The following is a 21,766-nucleotide window of genomic DNA, read 5'->3' as shown; positions in this document are numbered from 1 at the left end:
GAGCCCCACCCCCCCCAGCTCCCCCCTCCTGTCAGGGGGTTGCAGAGCCAGAAGGTCCCCCCTGAGCCTCCTTTTCTCCAGGCTGAGCCCCCCCAGCTCCCTCAGCCCCTCCTGGTGCTCCAACCCCTTCCCCAGCTCCGTTCCCTTCCCTGGACACACTCCAGCCCCTCAATGTCTTTCTCATCATGAGGCTCCCAAAACTGACCCCAGGACTGGAGATGTCTCAACTGTGCCAGCACAGGGACAGTCACTGCCCTGGTCCTGCTGCCACACTGTTCCTGGTACAGCCCAGGTGCCCTTGGCTTTCCTACCCCCTTGGGGCAGCTCATGTTCAGCCACACCCAGCTCATGTTCAGCCACTGTCAACAGCACTTCCAGGGCTTTTCCAGCTTTCCAGCCCCTCTGTCCCAGCCTGGAGCTGCAGGGGGTTGTGGTGACCCAAGGGCAGGACCCAGCACTTGACCCTGTGGACCCTCACTCTGCTGTCCTCAGCCCATGGATCCAGCCTGTCCAGACCCCTCTGCAGAGCCTTCCTGCCCCTCAGCTAAACAACCCCCCTGCTCAACTTAGTGTCATCCTTGAACTTACTGAGGGTGCCCTCAATCCCCTCGTCCAGGTCATCCATAAAGATCTTAAACAGGAACAGCCCCAAGACTGAGCCCTGGGGAACCCCACTGGTGACCGGTTGCCAACTGGATGTGGCACCATTCACTCCTGTGTCACTTAGCTCATGCTGTGATTAGAGAAAAATAATGAACAACGTTCCTAAATGTCTTTTTTTTTTTTCCTGATTTTTAAAAGAATAAAATGCTGCTAAGAGAGATTTCTGGGGAAAGGACGGTCACTGAATGCTACAAGGAGATATTCCAGCACCACTCACAGGAGGTTTTGCACTGGCAGCAGTCAGGTTCAGAAAAGTTAACTCACTGAGGCAGACAAAGGAGACAGAGCTCTTGATTATCTGGCATTTATGTGTGTTTGGGTGGCAGAGCTCAGATGTTAGTAACTGTTACATGTTCATGCATTTGTCTGGTGAGTCTAAATCTTCTTTACAACCTTCCTACAACCTTGCTTAGTTTTGTGCTGGATTTTTTCTCGGAATACAGTCAGACTTCAGGAAAATTGGATTTAGAGTTAAAATAATTAATTGGTAAAGCAGAGACAAAATCAACAGGACTGAGAGTTGCTTAAAGAAGATTTTGATTCAGTCTTTCCTCTTACTCTGTCTTAGACTAACTTTTTGACCCAGCAATAAAATGTAACCAGTATTTCATCTACCTAGAGTTTGAGAATTTAACCTTTCTATTTTCCTTTGTTTTTCCAAAGGCTCCCTGAAACAAAAATGGCTCACTTCAGGTTGCAAATCAAAATAAATTAAACTCCTAAAGTTCTAGAATTGATGAGGAAAAAGGAGCAAGTTTTAGTTTTAATTTGATCTGCACAATTTTTCTTAGTTTTTATTGTCTGGTTCAGCAGTTGAATCAAAAAGTAAATTATTCAAACAGCTCTAATGATACTCTCCTTCAGAAAAAAGATTAAGCCATACTGTTTCCTGAAGGGGTACTAATAATTGTGCTGCCCAGGAGTTGCAGTAAGCCTCTTAGCACATAAGAAAAAATTAGGTATATATTATATATTATTAGAGAAAATAATATGTTAAAGGGACCCATCCCCTGGCTCATTTGTCTGGAGAACAAAATCTGTAGAAAAATAATCATTTTGCTTATCAACCACAGCTTGGCAAAGGGAAAGTCTGTGTATTTTGTCTTTTCCATAAAAATCCACATATCATAAAACACCTCTTGTGAGGAATGCTGTGTCCATCTTGTCTAGGAGGCTGGTGCATTTTGGCATGAACATTCCATACCCATCAATAAGCAGAAGCTTCCATAGCCTGGAGTGACATCATAGCAGAATATGTGTGAAACAGAGCAAAAAAATTCAATTTTATCTCAGTTTTTGGAAGCATTTGGCTACATCATTTTATTGCTATGATAGCTTTATCTCTGAAACATATCTGAAACAGTTATATGCATGGAAAATTATCATGTGAAGGGCTGCTTTTATATAGGGTAGCACCTAATTGTGGCTTTCCTGTGCCTGAAGGGAGCTGACAGGAAAGGTGGAGTGACAGGACAAGGGGGAATGGCTTCCCACTGCCAGAGGGCAGGGTTAGATGGGATATTGGGAAGGAATTCTTCTTGTGAGGGTGGGGAGGCCCTGGCACAGGTTGCCCAGAGAAGCTGTGGCTGCCCCATCCCTGGGAGTGTCCAAGGTCAGGTTGGATGGAGCTTGGAGCAACCTGGGCTGGTGGAAGGTGTCCCTGCCCGTGGCAGGGGGTGGGACTGGATGAGCTTTAAGATCCCTTCCAACCTGAACCTGCAGCCTGGGAATGCAGGAGTAGGAGAAGGAAGAACAGGGTAGTGGGAAGAGGAGTGCTACAGGGGAGAGTGCAGCATTAGGGGAACATGTGGTTGGCTGTTAATTTGAGAGGAGAGGTGTCATACAAAGGCATGAGTGTAAACTCCTATTTCAAAGATTAATCTTCCTAAAAATAGACCAGTACTCCCACTTTGTACTTGGGTTTAGAGTTTATCTGCATTGAGTCAATAAGGTAAGAACCAAAAGCCACGTTGTTGAGAGCATATACCTTTAAAAAAAAAAAGAAAAAAAAAAGAAAAAGGCAGTGAAGTGTCCTTACCCCATCAAAGTGTCCTTACCCAACCTGTGGCTCCCCCTTTGGTTGCTGAGGACATGTTCATGTTTGGATTTCAGTTTCCCTCACCAGTGAGCATTTCCCTTCTCACTGTGCAGACATGCAGTCTTTCCACTTCATACTGAACTGGAGACCTTGAGGAAACACAACACTGAGCAACTTCTCCCTGTTGGAAAAGCCTTAGAAAATCCACCCAGCTGGAGCCAGCCCAGGGCACTACCAGGGGCAGTAACTGAGGAGCCAAGAAGGGGCAGCAATTTCTAGTGCACCCCAAGCAAAGCTCCCCGTGTTCTGTAGAGCTACGATGAGCTGGAGTGAGCTCTGAGCAGCCTGGGCTGGGGGAAGGGGGCCCAGCTGTGGGGGTGCATCCCCCCCTCACCCACCCGTGGCAGGGAGGTGGAACAAGATGAGCTTTAAGGTCCCTTCTGATCCAAACCATTCTGTGATTCTTGCAGAGCTTTACTGCTTCCACTTCTGAAGACTGGTATAAGTTATCTTGGACATAGTGGCTCCTGGTAAAGTTGAATTGATAAGAAACCAACAGGTTCTCCTTCCTCCTTACCCCAGCATAAATTTTTCTCTGTCCTCTGAGATCACCACTTAGTTCCCAGTTCCCTCCTCTTTTTTCCTCATCAGATTTTAAATTCTCGAGGCAGGGATCATCCCTTTCTCTAGTACTCTTCTCTTTTCTTCCCTTTCCTCCTCAAAACAGAGAACACTGTCAGAACATTAAAAAAAAAAAAAAAAGGCAAGAAAGAACGCAGTAGCAAATATTCCCTTTTCAGATAGGATCATTACCATAGCACAGCTATCCTTCAGCTACCAGCAGCTGCAAATGGAACAGGGAGATGTTCGTGTTCCCTTCCACTGATCTCATTATACAAACCACTAAGAGAAGCAAGGGAATACATTTGGAGAGCTTTCATGTGGTTAAAGCGACTGGGGAAATTCAGTCTTTGATATCCCCTTGTTCAGTGTATCTGCCTCACTTTGTGCTGCCCCTCAAAAAGCAAGGCTGAAAAAATATTAGAGGATTGTTGAAAGGGATTGGAAAAAATAAGAAAAGGCTCTAATTAAAAGGACAAGAATATACTTGGAAAGTGTTTCTCAGTGTTTTTAAGTTCAAAACCAGACCACCTATCCAAATCTCCTCATTAAAAGTCAGATTCAGTTTTCATGCTGAGAGCTTGATCCCAGGTTTCTACCCAGCCAGACAAATACTTATTACTTTGATTCCTACATTACCAAGGTGCCTAACAGCCACTGATTGATGCATGTGTTTGTGAGCTGATGGTCTGGGTAGGCAAAAATCAGCATCCCCAGTTGTTAAATTGGCAATGAAAGCTCAGATGTCAAGAGATTTGTGCATAATTGCCTGGAATGCAAGGAACAGTCCCTGTCTCTGGAATTCCATGTCACCCAACATAAACCCAAGGACCTTTCCTTCATCTTTTCTTTTTTCATTTTTTATTCTTATTTTTTATTTTCAACTCTGTGGTCTCTGTGCCTTGCTGACTCCCTCTTCTGTTGGCAGGCCCACGATGTTAGATAAGAACTCTGGAAAATTTAGGATAAAAAGCAATGTTGGTACTAGCCAAAGGTTTTCTTGGGTAGCTGTGGCAGATGGTAAGGCTTGAGGGAAAAAAAAAATGTACCAAAACCTGACAGAATTTATGTGAAATCCAGCTAAAGAAGTGCCAAAAACCCCAAATGGCTCTGTATAATTCATTACCTTCAGAGTATGAGACTTTATATAACATGGGATATAAGGATGAAATGGAGCCCTTTACATTTCAGGCTGCTGGAGAAATGTGTTTTCTTTAGGTTTTATTTTCTTTTTTCATTAGAAGAGTTTGTTAAGTCCCTGCACAATTCATTCTTGCTCTCCAGAGAATTCAGCTGCACAGTATTTCCTTCTCCAGTGTTTCCAACCTGGGGGGGATGTACTGAAATGTGACAGTAAAAGGAAATGTGTGCATGGCCACTTTGATGGGAATTCCAAGTTATCCTCATAAATGGCTGTGTGGTTCCCCCAAGAATTTAATTAGTCATTTCATTTGAATTATTCACTTGGAAAAAGATGCACTGGGTAGCTTTTAATCTAATTAGGCTATTAGCTACTAGTAGAAGATGAACATATCTAAATAGAAGGTGAATATGATGTTTCAGTCAATCAATCTGTGAGGTAAAGCACAAAGTTTTGTAGTTCTCCCCATGACCATTAAACCAGTCACTTAAACCCAAAAAACAAACCTGGAGGTTATGCTATGTTGTGTGGAATTTAGCTACATGTTGCAAAATTGAATGAAAAACTTTATAGAGGGCAGAATTGATCTGTATATATAAGAATTAAATATATATATATACACCTATGGAAAATATTCAGAGAGAATATATATAAAAATATATTTATTTATGCCTGAAAACATGTCCTCTAAATAAAGTGTAGTTATCAGCTCTTACACAGTAAAAATAAGTACACCTGCTTGAAATTACTAGAATTACAAGGCTATGTTTTAATTTTACTAAATTATTGGGAACTGATGTAAAGATTTATTTCACAGAACAAAAGCACTTAATCAGGACTTAATATTACTGTTCTGCGTCAGTGATAGTAACACTGGGACTTCAGTCTGCATTACTACAATGATTAATTAAAGGCCTTGTTCAGGATGAGTGAACATCATTATTGTTTTTAAATAGGAAAGGCAGATAACCATTACTGATTACTCCTCTATTCCCAGTCTCGCTTTTTAAAGACTAAAGAATACCAAAGTAGGTTGTATAGTTTTCATGAAGCTAAAAACCGAGCCAAGAATAATACTGTTAATATACAACACATACAAAGGTAAAGAGTGAGAGCTGGGTGGGCTTCAAAATTAAAGTTACAAAAATGCTGCACCGCTGTAAGTGCGAATATTACTGCCATTTTTAGTGATATGAAAGAAATGTAGTGCTCTAGCTTTCCTTTAAACAGTTTTTGATAATTGCACAACAGTTCTGAGAATGCATTCCTGGATTCACCAGCAGTGTTTAAAACGTGTACATAAGCACACAGAGACCACCTGGCCTAAAGAAAACACAGACAGAAATTCTGTAAGCTTGAGTCTTTAAATATATCAGTAAGAACACTGAAATGCAAACCTGACCATGAAAATCTACACACATTGTTTAAAATATTTTAAATAATTATTTAAATATATTCAAATTATTATTTTAAATAATTGAAAAATCGCTGAGAAATGCTGTTGTTGGCTGAAATCAGGATTTACAGCCATAAGAAGTTTACAGTAAGGTTTCAAGCGGGCACAATAATTTTTGGGATGGATTTCTAGGGAGATATGAAAGCAGAACTCCAAATTTATTTTTTTTTTCAGACTCATCTTACAGAGGACACTTTATTTTGCACATCTGAGTGGTTGGCTTTGGTTTCCAGGTAGGAGAACAGAGAGTAGATTTCTTAACTCAATCAACTGTATAAGCAGGTGCAAATTGTTCTGGCCTCACAGCACAGCAAAAAATGTATAGAGCTTTTAATGTCATGATGCCCAGAATGGAGCTGGAACTAGGAAATATTGTAGGAGCACCTATGAAATGTCAGGGATTAGAAAGGAATGTTAGGGAATAGGATTCAAATCAGTCAAGACAAAGGTGATAGATTTCATCTTCAGAGAAATCAGAAAGCTGGGGAAACGTATGTTTCTGGTTGTGAGAGGCTTCACATTTCATTTTTTCCTGGAAAGGGTGGTCAGGGTTTGGAAGGGGCTGCCAGTGAAGTCCCCTTCCCTGATCTCTGGAGGTGTCCAAGGAACAACTGGACATGGCACTCAGTGCCCTGGGCTGGGTGACAAGATGGGGATGGGGCACAGGTTGGACTCGATGGTCTTGGAGGTCTTTTCCAACCTCAGTGATTCTGTGGTTCTGTACAAGTCTGTAGGGTCTTGCTTGGACTCTGTTTTACTGAAGAAGGTATTTATTCCCTTCCTTCAGGGAAGAAATGTGGAACAGGTAATAGTCTGAGCTTTATCAGAGCATCACACAGTTTAAACATGATCAGAAAGGGACAATAATGTCAATATTGTGTTCTCTGGCAGTTCTTTGACAACAGGCCTTAAAATCTCGTTGTCCAGGCTCTCAGCCTCCTTAACTGCTCTGATTCAGTAACATAATTGTGTCCTGCTGTATCCCTTCACCTGAGTCTTGCATCCTGTTTTTCCACTACAGTCATGATTTCCTTCTGGCACAGAATTCCTAAATACTGCAGGGCTGGAGTGACCGTGTGTAACAGCTACAGAGGGAGTAGCTCCCAACAGCCCCTGCACCAAAAGGAGTCCAATAAAAGAAGTGTTTTGCTTGGCCCCAGCCATTTCTGCATCATGAAAAGGAGTGGAAGGAACATGTGTCCTTGTAAAGCAACAAGAGCTAGAGCACGGCTCTCCTCTCCAAGCTGTCCTCTGTGTGCAGCCTCCCAGGCAAAGCACAAAAGCACGGGAGGTCAAAGCTATTTGTAGTTATTATAGTGTTAATTTAGAGACATCAATAATGTCAGAGAAATGCTTTCTGAATGAATCCATTTAAAGCACACGTGGTCTGAAAAGATGAAACCTCTATTACGGGAAATGCATGCAGCAATAACAAAACCTCTCCAATCAGCTTTTAAACATCGTATTTTAGAGAAGACTTTTTGGCCACGTGTTGCAAAGAACAGAAAACAACCTTTGTGGTTCACACTGGACCATTATATTCTGTTACCTGTCCTTCAGAAAACTACAATCAGCTTCAGCAGCTGGGCTGAAGCTGCATCATAACAGTCTGAGTGACTAAGAATTCAAATTCAAAAGGAGATGCAAGGAAAAAACATATCATCAAAAGGCATAAGTTCACAAATAAGTGAAAAACAGGCAAGAGAGATAATGTGTTTTCTGCTAAAGAACATATTTCAGGCACCATAAAATGAAAGACAAATGGAAGATTCTGGTGGTAAAATGATTGCTCTAATAGCACATAACAAATCATTAAGAAGTGTGTAAATCAGACCAACTAATAGTTGATCCAAGAGAACATTTAAAAAAAAAAAACCCTTAGTATTCAGGATACTACTTGTCTACTTAAAACTTGCACAAATATAATTGCAAGTGAAACCATGAAGTTACCATTGCAATATTCTCTCTCCTTCCTTCAAAAGCACTTGCTTCCTTCAGCAACACTGGAGGACTAGAAAATACAATATGGATAAAATACAGAAATATATCACTATAGAAGCATGAAATCTTTCAGGTATTTGGTGTGGTACAGGTTAAATACATTAATTATTCAGTAGCTAAGGGGTGATCTCAGGGAATAAGCCACACTCTTGTTGCTTACAAGTTTGGCAGCAGATGCAGTTACCATCCAGTTGTTTTGTTTGATATTAATGAAAACAGAGCTGAAATGGGAATTGATGCAAAGGGGAAAGATCAAGGTCTGTCTTCTGGCTGAATCTTACTACTGACCTGGGAGAAAAACCTGAATTTTGACCCTTCCTTCAAGTTTCATGGGGAGCTCAATTAATTTTATAGGTTTTGTTTCTGGTCTGTGGGGCCACCTCAGAAGGGCAGGGTATGACATGTCTCCGTGTGAGGTTACTCAAAACTTAACCTTAAATTCTTAAAAGTAATGTGTTTTTCTGCCTTTTTCTCCTAATTTGGAAGATCCACCCTTATATTCCACAACTGCTCTCTCAAGAATCAGAGAATCATGGAATCCTACAATGGTTTGGGTTGGAAGGGACCTTAAAGATCATCCAGTTCCCACCCCCTGCCATGGGCAGGGACACCTTCCACCAGCCCAGGTTGCTCCAACCTGGCCTTGGACACTTCCAGGGATACAGGGGCAGCCACAGCTTCTCTGGGCAACCTGTGCCAGGGCCTCCCCACCCTCACAGGGAACAATTTTTTCCTAATAACTAATCTATTAAGTAATCTAACTTATCTAACTCTGTCAGTTTGAAGCCACTCCCTCATGTCCTGTCTTTGCAAGGAACGTATTTCTAATTAGTTATTGTACACATCTATAAATCTTTAAGAAAATTTATGGTGTCTGTTTGGCTTTTTATTAGAAAGATCTGGCAGTTGTATGTAAATGGGTTATTCAGTATCCAGTGAAGTCACTGAGAGTCATGCATAGAGTCAGGTTTAGTTTTGGAGGAGTTTCCTAGATGTTTTGTCTTGAATCTGTTCTCTGTTATGATACAGTTGTTCTTTCCAAGGTGAATTTTCATTGCCACCACAGTAGAAATTTATAAAACTTGGAGGAATTTTCCATGCTCTGCCCCATCCCCTGATATGTTGGTGAGGGTGATCTGTCGTTCAAGGATTGTATCATTTGTCTCCAGCAGCATTAAAAGGAGATTTCCCATTAGACTCCAAGACTCTGCCTGGCACACACGAATCTTTTTTTTATTTGTTTTTAGAGTAAACAAAAATCCTTTACATTTCATTATTGGAAGATTAGGACATTCAAGATTGTTTTTGTGGATTTCTTCTGCCTTTAAACTAGCTCGTATTCTGTTGGCACATCAATCAATTCTATAAAGAAAATACATAAAGGACAAAATTATCGAGCTTATATAAAGATTGAAAGGCTGGAAGCTGAAAAATGTAAATTCAAAGCCATTTAGCTCAGTGACATCAGCTGACTGTAAGTTAAATTTTTTATATATAGCCTGCATCTTACATATATACAATATATATATCTCCAGTGATATTCGTCACTCCTCCCAGTTCTTCCTTATCCTAAAGGAGAAGGAAACTTTTAGTACCTTTATATCAAAATTAGTAATAAGCAAATGATTAGTGTTTCATTATTGTCTGTTTCAGAGTAAAATATTGGATGAAAAATCGCCTCTTAAATTTAAATATTTCTTCATTTCTTCCCCCAAACAGCATTTTTCAGTGTTTCTATTCAGTGTTTTTGTATTAAATACTTTATTTTGTGGTAAGTGATGCATTGCAGGCTGCCCCAAGCCAGGACTGGTTTTTCCCTCACCATTTTCTCTCTCTTTTCCATCCTCAAGTTCTGTTAAAAGTCAGCCAAGCCACCCTCTATTTTTGAAAGCTGGGCACAGAACCGAAACATCCTTTTCTTTCCCCACCTGTAGTAAATGTTCACTCCGGAAAACTAAGCAGGAGCTGCAGAAAAATAGGTTCGTTAAACGTTATTTGCACAAACAACGCACCACGAACGACTTATTATTCTCTATTTAAATTACTGCAAGTTAGAGAAGGAACTGGATTGAAATATTCAGAATAGCTGCCTGCGATGGTTTCAGCTCTGTATTGGGGGTGACAAATGAGGTGTTCGGCTCTAGGCTGTGCCGCGGAGGGTTGGAGCCGGGAGGAAGGTCTGTGTCACACCAGTACCATCTTCAGGCGAGTCACAGCACGGCAGATGAATGTCTCAAGAGCAGAGGCCGGAGCGTAAATCGGTCTGAAAACCATTCGTTTCACGCTATGTTACAGTAAAAAATTTTGTATCTTCGCCCGCTCTCGAACCTACAAATGCTCCCACAATAATAGCAGGTTTTTAAATACGTGCACGGATGTACAGCCTTAATATTCAGGGGGCAAAAAAAAGTGGATTAATTGTCGTTTTTTTTCAAATACAGGCTGAACACAGACAGACTGAGGGGACAGAGGTGACAATTAGCAGTCAGTACTCATGTATTAATTTAAAACGTCATAAAATTTATCACTGACCTTGTTAAGCACTGAAAATCCCCACTGCAGCTGAGAATTTATTTGGATTTTTATGTGACTCAAAATTATGGAGAAGAAATCTACTAAGAACTGTGAAGTAAAACCACACCTGGCTGAGGAAACCCCTCAGTGTACATTGCTGAGAGAGAACTTTGCAGCTACTTGTCCTTCCTTGATACTCTTTCCTAAACAACTGGTTGGAACTCTGAGAGCTGAACAACTAAAGTAAAGGGGGCTTTCACCTGAGCCAGCCCAGATGTTCTCATTTATGTTGGAAGTGTTGTTGGTAACCAGGTTTTTGGACAGCACTTAGTTAATATGGTGATTTATGCATTTTTAGAAGAATAATTGGACAGTGCACTAATATTGGAAAACCATCCTACCTCATTTTCCCCAGGACGCACCAGGTTTAATTCCATCAATTCAAATATTTCAGATCGATTGCAGAATCAATTTTGTTTTCATGCTCCCTGAGAGAAAACCTTCTTCCACTTAAGTATTTTTTTCTTTCTTAATACTTTGTTGTCCCTTGACTTAGTAATTTTTTTCAAGTTTCACTAAAATCAGTGTTTAAATGCTGCTTCTAGAAAGAATCTGATCTTGCCAGATCACTTCTTTGCTGTTGGATAACGTGTGGTACCTTCCAGCTTCTACTTATGACATGCCTTTGAAATAGTCACTGGGGAGTGTTACTTCAGATTTTTATCCTTCACCCCTCAAATTCAATATTTATTATCAATGTGTCGTATGTTTAGGGCATTTAGTACTCTGTATATTAAAATGCCATAGAGTAATTTTAAAATGTCATTTTTTTGAAGTTTACAGTAACGGTAAAAAAGGTTGCACATAAAACATGTTCTATTTTATCTGGCTAAGGCTGTATTTTAATGAAGAATTATGGGTATGGTGGCTGTTATTGCTGCATAAAACTGCACTGTGGTTCCCAGGAGATTTAGGGAACCTTTTCAACAGTTGGATCTTGAAGTTTTATTTTCTGTTTCAGAAAGGGAAAACTCATTCGAGGCTTTCAGGGTTCAGTGATTTTGAAATTAAGCTGCTACACAGAGCTATCACAGCACTCCTTATCCATGTGGAAGCCCAAGCCAGATGATCCAAGCTAGAATTGTGTGTCTATAGGTCTCACTTCTCAAGCTACTGCTATGTGGATTAACATGTCAGAGAGAAACTGTAGCATCAGTATGAAATGCCTTTGTAAAAATATTTGCCAGCCCTTCCCACTGTCCACTGCAAAGCAGGCTGGTTCCTGAAATCCTCATTCATTTTTCCTGGGCACCTGGGAACGTTCTGAAGCAACTCCATGCAAGCAGACTGGGAGTGCTTCTGAAAAGTTTTCAGGTGTCAGAGCTCTGCTGGGGGCAGATCCTGCTTCCCTTTGCTTACTCAGCTTTGTATTTGAGCTCTGCTGAGGAAGAGGAGAAAGTTTGCTGTCTCTGTGATCCTTTGGCATTTGCTGGGTTTGGCACAGCCTGGTAACCTGCTCTTCCCTGCTGGAACTGCTCCTCCTTCATTAGGACTTTGCTGCAAATATTTTTAACTGGGAAAATATTAAGGGTGACTATATTCTATTCATAGTCCAAATCCAGTTCTTCAATCACTCTGCAGCAGCAATTAAATGCAGTGCAGGGCAATTTTCTCTGAAATAAATTTCACAGAGAAGTCCTGAATACAGCAGAACTGCACTTCTAGCTCTGCACTGTGATCCAAACCTGTGTCAGTATTAGAAAGGGTAAGAAAAGCCTGTCCTTTGCTTTGGGTCAGTAGAAATGAGTGCCCAGTGCTGGCTGTGCTCCAGAGCTCGTGGGAAATACATGGATGACAGTGGGAATAGCTGTACAGCAAGGGCTGTCAGAATTTATTTGCCAGCAACATTTCCTATTGCCCTGGATCAGTAAGACAGCAGAGGACACATTACAGCTCTAAGTGGCATTCTGGTTTAAACAGGGCTATAAACATGACCCTTTACCACAGATCTACAAAAGTATTGCCTTTGGTCTAATAAAAAGACCTAATTTGGGTAAGAAGCCTTCTTAGATGGAAACCAGCAAAAAGAATTAAGGTGTGGACTGATGCAAACCAGGAATTTTTCTTTGCTCTGTACATTTAAGTTTATCCAAGTTACCCTAATTCTGGGGGATGTTTATTCATTCAACAAGGATGGGAACAGGCAGTAACTTGATTCAGGGTGTCCCCAAGTGCCCTCGGTGTCACACAGTTGTCTCTGGGACTCCTGGACTCAAGCCTTGGCTTCATGTTCTGAACAGGGAGAGACCATTAAGCTCCTGTAAAGGCTCAGGTGAACAATCCAGTTTCATTATCAGATCTGCTTTTATCATAAACACTGGTTTTAGGGGTAATAGTTGGAGTTTAAATTTGTTGATCTGATGCTCAATATTTTCTTTATGGCAAGTTTGTCTTTCAGATGATCTAAAATGATCTTCAAAGCTCTTTGAAGTCACTGGAGTTTTCTGTTGATGTCAAGAATCTTTGGGCCAAGCACTGAGAGTCAAACACACTTGCACTCATTTGTATAAAGACACAATAAATCTGTGTTAATGGATAAGCAGAAGAACAGATTGTGTGATAATTCTGTGGAGTTTATATTAATATATAAATGACTTTACATGTCTTTGCATTAATCTAAGTCTTCCTTAACACCACTGCTAATCTAGTCATCAGGAGTTACAGCGATGCCCAAAGACAGAGAAAAAGCAGTCAGGTATCTCACTGTGTTAGTTATATGCTTATTGCAGTCCTTGAACATGAAGGTATCTTAATTAAAACCAACCCTAATGCAAACAAATATTCTGTGGATGTATTATGAAAGCTCTGATTAATCTAGCAATGCAATGTTTGTTTAATCAAGATATTGCAGAGATACTTTTATAAAGCCTGATAAATTACACTGCAATCCAAGGTGGCAGCAGATATAGTTGATAGCTACCTAAATATTCAAATCCTTTTAGAAGAGATGTGTATACAGAAAATAGGCAGAATTGTTTACTTTTTAAAGTCACTAAAGCTGTCATTTAATGCAAATGAAATAAAGTTCCCAAATGTGAAACTAAATTATTTTATGACTACATATTTTTAATCATGAGAAAAAAACTGTCTAGACTAAAGTTCATTGTGATGAATATTATGATGATACAGAGAACAGAAGTGATGACTCTTGCTATGAGTGCTCACTAAGTATGCACAGAATTATTTCGTGTTATATATGTGAATGCCTTTGAAGAAATGCTGAAATTCAAACTTCTAGTGTCATATGCCAGAGTAGTGATTTTTTTTTTCAGATTTTTAAAATGCAGACTTGCACTTGAACTTCAATTCATTATGTGAAATTTTGAGAGTTTCTGACACAAATATTCTACTCTCTTTGCAGCCTGCACAATGCAGCTGTATGGTAATTATTGCTCTTACCCTGCTTTTTCTAACAACCCTATTGCACTTCTGCAAAGTAAACTTACAATGAGTAAAAACTCCTCAGGAGAGTTAAGGAAAATAATTTTGCCAAGTAGCTCAGAATTCTGTCAATCACACAACTTTTCCAGGCTCACTTTGGAACAAGATGTGCATATTCCTGTTGTTATCTACCAAGATCATTCCTACCTGTTCTTACAGAAGAGGAGGAAGGAACATGGAGCTGCTGGAGCGAGTCCAAAAGAGGCACCAAGATGATCAGAGGGCTGGAGCAGCTCTGTTGGGAGGAAAGGCTGGGAGAGTTGGGATTGTTCAGCCTGGAGGGGAGAAGCTTTGGGGTGACCTGATTGTGGCCTTCCAGTGCCTGAAGGAACTACAAGAAAGATGGAGAGAGACTATTGACAAGGGCCTGGAGTGACAGGACAAGGGGGAATGGCTTCCCACTGACAGAGGGCAGGGACAGATGGGATAGTGGGAAGAAATCCTTCCCTGGGAGGGTGGGGAGGCCCTGGCACAGGTTGCCCAGAGAAGCTGTGGCTGCCCCATCCCTGGAAGTGTCCAAGGCCAGGTTGGACAGGGCTTGGAGCAACCTGGGCTGGTGGAAGGTGTCCCTGCCCATGGCAGGGGATGGGATGAGATGACCTTTAAGGTCCCTTCCAACCCAAACCATTCTGTGATTCTATGACAGGAGGTTGAAAATGGAAAATGAAGCCAAAACCCGTAAGTGATAATGGTTTTGGTACCATCTCAGAAAAAAAGTCCCTTCCAGCCTTATCCAGAGTGTGATTCTGTGGTGACACCTCCAGTAGGTGCTTTCCTACCCGTAAATCACAGCACAGAAATTAAAGTAAATGTAGTGCCTGCAATTAATGCAGGGCAATGCCACTAATGTCCATAAAAAGCCATCTGAAACTGCCTGAAATGATGGCTTTTGAAAACAACTTGCACTCCAATCACCCAGCTGCAGACAATTTTAGTAAAAACATAGCTGAGCTGAGCTGTGGGTTGGTGGTGTTTCCATTGGCTGTGGTTTGCAAACCTCCTATTAATTTCCCAACTGAAGCTGCACAGTCATTCATCTTCAGAACAGCTATTCCAAGGATTTATGAAAGCATAATATGAAAATAAGACTAATGTATTATCTGAAAAGGGCATTAATATTCGTGGTACTGCCAGCATAAATCACAGGTCAAATGGTCATTCACATCAGAACGGGGAAGATTCCCTCAAGCCCACTAGAATGCAATTTATGTTACCTGTATTAAGAACTGAGCCAAAGTACAAAATCCTGTGGCCTGAACCTAAGAATATAATCCAATACAACACCTCACAGGAAGACTGGAACAGAGAAAGAGACTGGAACTCAAAAGAGAATACCTCTGGGTTTGATCGTTTGGAGTCAAATGCTTTTCTTGTACACTACAGAGTTGGGTTAAGAACTAAGAAATGCTTTTTGTTCTGAGACAGTGGAGCAGCAAGTTTTTACATAGTGGCTTCTAGGAATGCTTTGCATTCCTTGGAGGTACCTAAAATAAAGAACATAGGTAATAGGAGTGCCATGGTTGTAGAAATGGGATAAAGCACTCCAAATCCCAGCTAGGTGAATCACAGGAAACTCCTGAAGCAGAGTTTATTCCAGGTCTGCTGTACATTAGCCAGTTGTAATTATGCTGGGTTCGTGCTTTGTAGAATGACAAGAATGAAAACACTTCGAGTACGTATTTTACAGAGGTGAAAAACCACCTTCCAATTTTATGTCTCTTTTCCTTTGAACATTTTGAGGTTTATTTTTGCTTTGTGAGTACACAAGGTGAAATCAAGGTGAAATGCAGCCACTAGAAGAGTGACCAGCAAAGCTACAGAATGATTGTTGACAGGGATGTTAAGAGTATCATTAAAAAATTGTAAGTGTGAAATGGCACTTGGTAGTAGATACCTCAACTGGAATGAGAGCCAAGAAGGCAAGAAACTTACTGAACAGGCTTCAGTTTTCATATTTCCTGTGAGAAAAAAAAGCCTTTATAAAGAATCTTTTAGGTGTGGGACATCCAGGGTGAGAAGTGTCAAGTTTACACAGCGTGGTACAACTTCCCCTGTGCACAAGAGTCAACCCCTTTCCATGAGAAATGCTGGATTCCTTTAGGGCTTGCAGAGACCATTCCTGCCAACATCCAGGTCAGGAATTCTCTCTCTTGACGAGAGCTTCACAAGCAGCTCTTCATGGCCCTTGTATTTAAACTGAGCTATTAGTTTGCTTCTTGGAAAATAAACAGTGAGTAAACATTAGTTATTTCTATTTCCAGAAATTTCCTCAGAGGTCTCATCTTAACGTTCTGGAATTTTTCAACTGACTTTGTTCATTAGATATAAACCCACACACACATCCAGAGCTGTCCTAACTTCAGGAGTGGTTTGTTCTAAAACCAGGACCAGTACTTGGTCAGAGTGAACTCAGCTGATTATTCTTTTGACTATCACATGGAGATACATTCAATTTTGGAGTCAAGGAGTGATATTGGGGGCACTGTGAGGGAACTGGGAGCACTAGGATGGAGCTGGGAGCACTAGGGCGAGTGAAGAAGTGATACTAGGAGCAGTGGGAAGGAACTGGGAGCGCTGGAGGGAGTGAAGGAGTGATACTGGGAGAAGTGGGAGGGAAGTGGGAGCATTGAGGGGAGTAAAGGAGTGATATTGGGAGTGGTGGGAGGAAACTGGGAGCTCTGGGAGTGACACTGGGAGCACTGGAGGGAGTCAAGGAGTGATACTGGGAGCACAGGAGGGAACTGGGAGCACTGAAGCAGTCAAGGAGTGATACTGGGAGAAGTGGGAGGGAACTGGGAGCACTGATGGGAGTTAAGGAGTGATATTGGGAGCAGTGGAAGGGAACTGGGAGCTCTGGGAGTGATACTGGGAGCAGTGGGAAGGAACTGGGAGCACTAGAGAGAGTCATGGAGTGATACTGGGAGTGGTGGGAGGGAACTGGGAGCTTTGAGGGGAGTCAAGGAGTGATACTGGGGGCAGTGAGAGGGAACTGGGAGCACCGGAGAGAATCAAGGAGTGATACTTGGAGCAGTGGGAGGGAACTGGGAGCACTGAGGGGAGTTAAGGAGTGATACTGGGAGCTGTGGGAGTGATACTGGGAGCAGTGGGAAGGAACTGGGAGCACTGAGGGGAGTTAAGGAGTGATATCGGGAGCAGTGGGAGGGAACTGGGAGGACTGGCAGAATCACCCGTCTCACGGGGCAGCCCCAGGAGTGAACAGTGAGGGAGAGGAGGGGGCGGGGTCCCTCAGGGATCACCTGGGCTCAGGTGCCGGGGGGGAGTGGCCGGGGGACCATCCCGGGGTCTCTCGAGGAACGACGGTGAGAGGGCTGGGGGAGCACCGGGATGCAGCTGGAGATGGAGCTCTGCCCCAGGAAGGTGCCGAGGGCAGCACAGGAGAGGGGACCCGCATCTGAGCCGGTGGGGCAGGGGGGGGGGGGGGGGGGGGGGGGGCTTTCCCCTTTCCCCCCCCCCCCCCCGGTCCCCCCAAAAAAAAAAAAAAAAAAAAAAAAAAAAAAAAAAAAAAAAAAAAAAAAAAAAAGCGGGGCATTGGAAGGAAAAGAGTTTTAAATTGTGGGAAAAACCTCCTCTGCCATCACTGTATGTTTTTAAATTGAGGGGGAGCCCCCTTCATTTCAAATGAAGGAAAACTTGCCTTTTGTAGGGTTTTAGGGGATTCGTTCAATTGACGGGGATTTCCCAATTTTCTGTTATTTTCAGGTTTAAATGGAAGGAGAAAACGCTCATAGTGTCATTTTCTGGCTTTGAATTGAGGGCAAAAATCCCCATTTTTATCATCTTAAGGTTCAAGTTGAAGGGGACTCCCTGTTGTCCTGCATTTTTAAGGGTTTAAACGGAGAGGAACCTGGTTATGTGCCATTTGGGACTTAGAGGGGATGGGGGGGATGGGGATTCAGGAGGCAATGAGGCTTCTTGGGGACGACTTGGAACCCTGCAAGTGAAGGACAGCCCTGTCCCCCAGGGAAGAAAGGCTGTAGCCTCGGGATCTCAGGTGCAGGTGATGGGCAGCTCAGGGTACTCCACGGGCAGCAAGACCTTTCTGTCCTGGCACCTTTTCTTACAGAGCAATCCCTTGACATAATCAGTTCTGGAGGTGGAAGGGAAATTTCTGATGCGGTTTCTTGACAGGGAATTTCAGTTCTTTCCCATGGGAAGGAAAGCTCGCAGTGTTTCAGTGGCAGATGATGGGCTGCCCAGGGCAGAAATAACCAGCTAAACCTTCCTGCCCTGGGAGCAAGCCTGGGATATATTCCATTTTGGAGATGGAAACCAAGTTTTGGTGGTGGTTTCTCTAACGTGAATTTATGGTTCTTTCCCTTGAGAAGGAAAGCACGTTGCCCCATAACAGTGTTCTAGCATCAATCCTTGGTTATTTTCTATTTTTTTGGGGGGTGGAGGGGGGTTTCATATTTCTTTTGAGATATAGTGTCATAGTTCCTCTCTGTGGAAACCAGAAAACCGGTTTTGGATCCACACATTGGGTGATCTTGGTGTAATTAATTTTTTTTTTCCCTAGTTTACAATGTTATTGGTTAGAGCTTTTGATCCACTACAGAGGGAATGCAAAAACCAAGCTGTTGAGCTTTTTGTCCTGTCTTTTTACTCTCTGAGCTGTTAGTGGTGGAGTTTGGCTTAGGATCCTGACTCTGTGAGACTGAAGGACTATGATGGAATGTAGAGTTGAAAAGGAAATGCAGATCCCAGGGTGTGTGGTGCTCTTCAGTGGGTGCACTTGAAGGTGACCCAGCAACAGTTTGCTCCCCTGGCACTTTTGTGAGCTGTATGTTTTTCAGTATGTTTTTTGAATTTTGTAATCGGACCCTGCGAGAGGGAAAAAATTTATTAGTACATATAATTGGGAAGGAGTTCTTGTTTCTGTTTGAGTGCGGTGCAAATAAGAGTTCGCACGTGAAAGGGGAAGGTCAGCCAAACCTTTCTGTCCTGCCGCGTGTCGTTTGAGAGCGGTGACTAAAACGTTTCCACCTTTGGATCCGCACTTCGGGAGGTTGTTTCTGTGCGCGCAGCGCCGTGCGGTGGAACTGCTGGAGGCTGGCACTGGGGAAGGTCCACTAGATAGCGCTGTGTGCTTGAGAAAGGCGAAAATACATCAAGGTTCCCTCCAAACCACCGAATGTGACGATCCGAAGCTGAAAACGTCCTCCACTGCTCTCCGAGGAAATGTACGGGAACAGAAGATTTCGCTGCCTTCCCCTTGGAGCGTGTAAACCACCGTGAACACCATTTGCTTCTCGGCTCTACCTACCGTGACATTCTTTCGATCTCACAGAGTCCAGAGTTTAACCAAACAGCTTCCAGCCACAACTATCTTAGAGAAATGTGCCAGGACAGAGAAATGTGCCAGGACAGAGAGCTTTCACTGACCTTCCCCCTGGTCCGTGCAAACTCATACTCGCAGCTCAATCCCTGTCCCACACCTTCAGCGTTGCAGGGTCCAAAGTGTCCATCTACATCCCACAGAGAAAAAGTGTTGGCACAGAAGGAGTTCCTAGATTACCCCTTCTCCTTCCCTAAAAATAAAATAAAATAAAATAAAATAAAAATAAAAATAATAAATAAATAAATAAATAAATAAAAGAGGTCCTAGAACAAAAAAGACAGTGCTGGGCACACTCTTCCCGTGCAGCCTTAGACTGCACGACATCCACTGATGGTGTGCTTTTTTTTCCAGCTGTGTGCACTGTTACATTTCGGCTCTCTCGCTGAGCCCAGCTCCACAATTTTAATCTGAAAGCCAAAGGGGAGAAAACTGTTACTGGGTTTCACAGGCACATCGAAGGGTGTCAACATCACCATGTGCACTGGGGCTGCGAGCTTTCCTTTCAAGCTTCAAGTACCACTGCAGTCTTTCAACCTGGCAGAGATCCTCTCCCTGAACTAACTGTATCAAGTGTAAATAGGTGCCTGCTGAGCCGACTGTTGTTGTCTCCATATTTAGCTCGCATCCTTTGAAAAGAAGCTCACCCGCTGGAGCTGAGCACTTTCCTGCTCAATTGCAGGTACCATCACCATCGTATTCTTTTCCTCTTGCAGAGCCCAGCTTCAAACCTTAATACATCCAGCAATTGCTCCCATACCAAAAGTCCTGGAACAAAAAGTCAGCTCTGGCCTTCACCTTCCCTTTGTAGTGTAGGTGTAGACCCACCCCAGTCTATGTGCTCAGCTCTGTGTACTCTCAAACACTTTCGGTCTCACAGAGCCCAGTTTCGAAACTAAAAACGTCCCTCGGAAAAGGTTCTGGAAGAAAGAACCAAGTGCTGGAATTCTTTTGCAGCCTATAAACTGCACAGCAACCATGAGACGACTCGCCTTCCTTCCCGGCTATGTGCAGGATCACATCCTTTCAGTCTGGAAAAGCTGGGATCCAGAACTGAACCCTTACACTGCTCCCGCGCTGTGGGACAAAAAGCTTTTTACCTGTGCACTTTTACCTGTCATAGAAACACCACGCGATGGCGGTGTGGACTTGCATAAATTCAGCCTAGGAGCCTCCCTGCATCTCGGGACTGTGCTGTCCCTCTTGTGGCTGCTTGGTCGTGCCAAAGAGGAGGACCAACAGTGAGTTACTCCCGTGCTTTGGAATGCATCGTGCTATATTTTCCATCTCACCATTCGGTCAGCTGAAAAATTAAGTGGAAAAAGAAAATTTTCTGGAAGCCGTTCTCTTCAGCTGCTTTATTTCCCGAATGGTCTGTCTCAACCTTTTGCCGATTTCTAGGCTTTTGTTTTTCTTACCGCGCCTCCCTCCCAGCAGTTTTATTGTCGTTTGGAAGTCGGAGTTAATCTAATGATGTGATGTGTATTTTGGCTGTCACTTGCGTGAGCAGGGCAAGGATTGTTTTACTTCATTGCCAACTTGGTTCTGTTAGACGAGCTACTAATTGCTTGAGCAATTACCCCAGTGAAAAAGATGGTGATACTTTCAAAGCAGTTAAACGTGGGTAGGTTCCTGTTTGAAAAAGCAGAGAAAACTAATTGCCTATAAATAAATGGATAGGGCTGGGTGTAAATAAGTAGGGCTGTGTTTAAAGTGTTACTTAAAGAACAGCTTTGAGTTGGAGAGAGACCATTTAAGAACTGTGGGTTCCATTTATCGCGTTGTGTAATTCAAGGTCGGGGTTACCAGCCTTTCTAGGATGAAGGTGTGGATCAATGAGATTTTGCCCACGGGTCTGGGAACTATCCAGAATATTTAGCAGAAATTCAGAAGTTGTGCTGACATGTCCAAGTATCGCTTTTGTGAGTGCTTGCAATTTTTTTTAAGAGTATACTTTAGTAAGACAAGAAAAATTATTTCATTTTGATTGAATATTTCTGTGATTACTGACAGAGAAAAGAGCGTTTGTGGTGCGTCTGCTTTCCTGTAACTATTCTTTAGCCACTAAACTGTTGAGGAACACACTTGGTCCGGGCAGCTCGGCTTGCAAACTGCAGACTGAACTGCAGATAGAGATGCAGATTGAACTGTGGGTGGGAGCCCGAGACAAGGGGCCACGAAGTGCCAACCTTTGGGATAACAAAGGGCATGAGGATGGGTGATGCCAACCAGGTGAGGGGCCACAGAGACACAGCAGGAGCCCGGAACTGATGAGCTTTTGGATAACAAAGGAGATGAAGACCTGTTACCCAGCGAGGTGGATGGACGCGGAGAAAGAGCCAAAGATTCGGAAGGAGGTGCATAAAAGCTGCTTACATATATATGTCAATGTAGGATCTGTTTCTTGTATTTTATTTTCATCAGCTACCAGATGGGGGGTTCTACAATGATCATTACCTCTGTAACATCACATTC

This window comes from Corapipo altera, unplaced genomic scaffold (assembly GCF_003945725.1).
Source record: "Corapipo altera isolate COAL_440 unplaced genomic scaffold, ASM394572v1 140b, whole genome shotgun sequence".
In the NCBI taxonomy this organism is placed as follows: Eukaryota; Metazoa; Chordata; class Aves; order Passeriformes; family Pipridae; genus Corapipo; species Corapipo altera.
Note: the sequence above shows the minus strand (reverse complement) of the source record.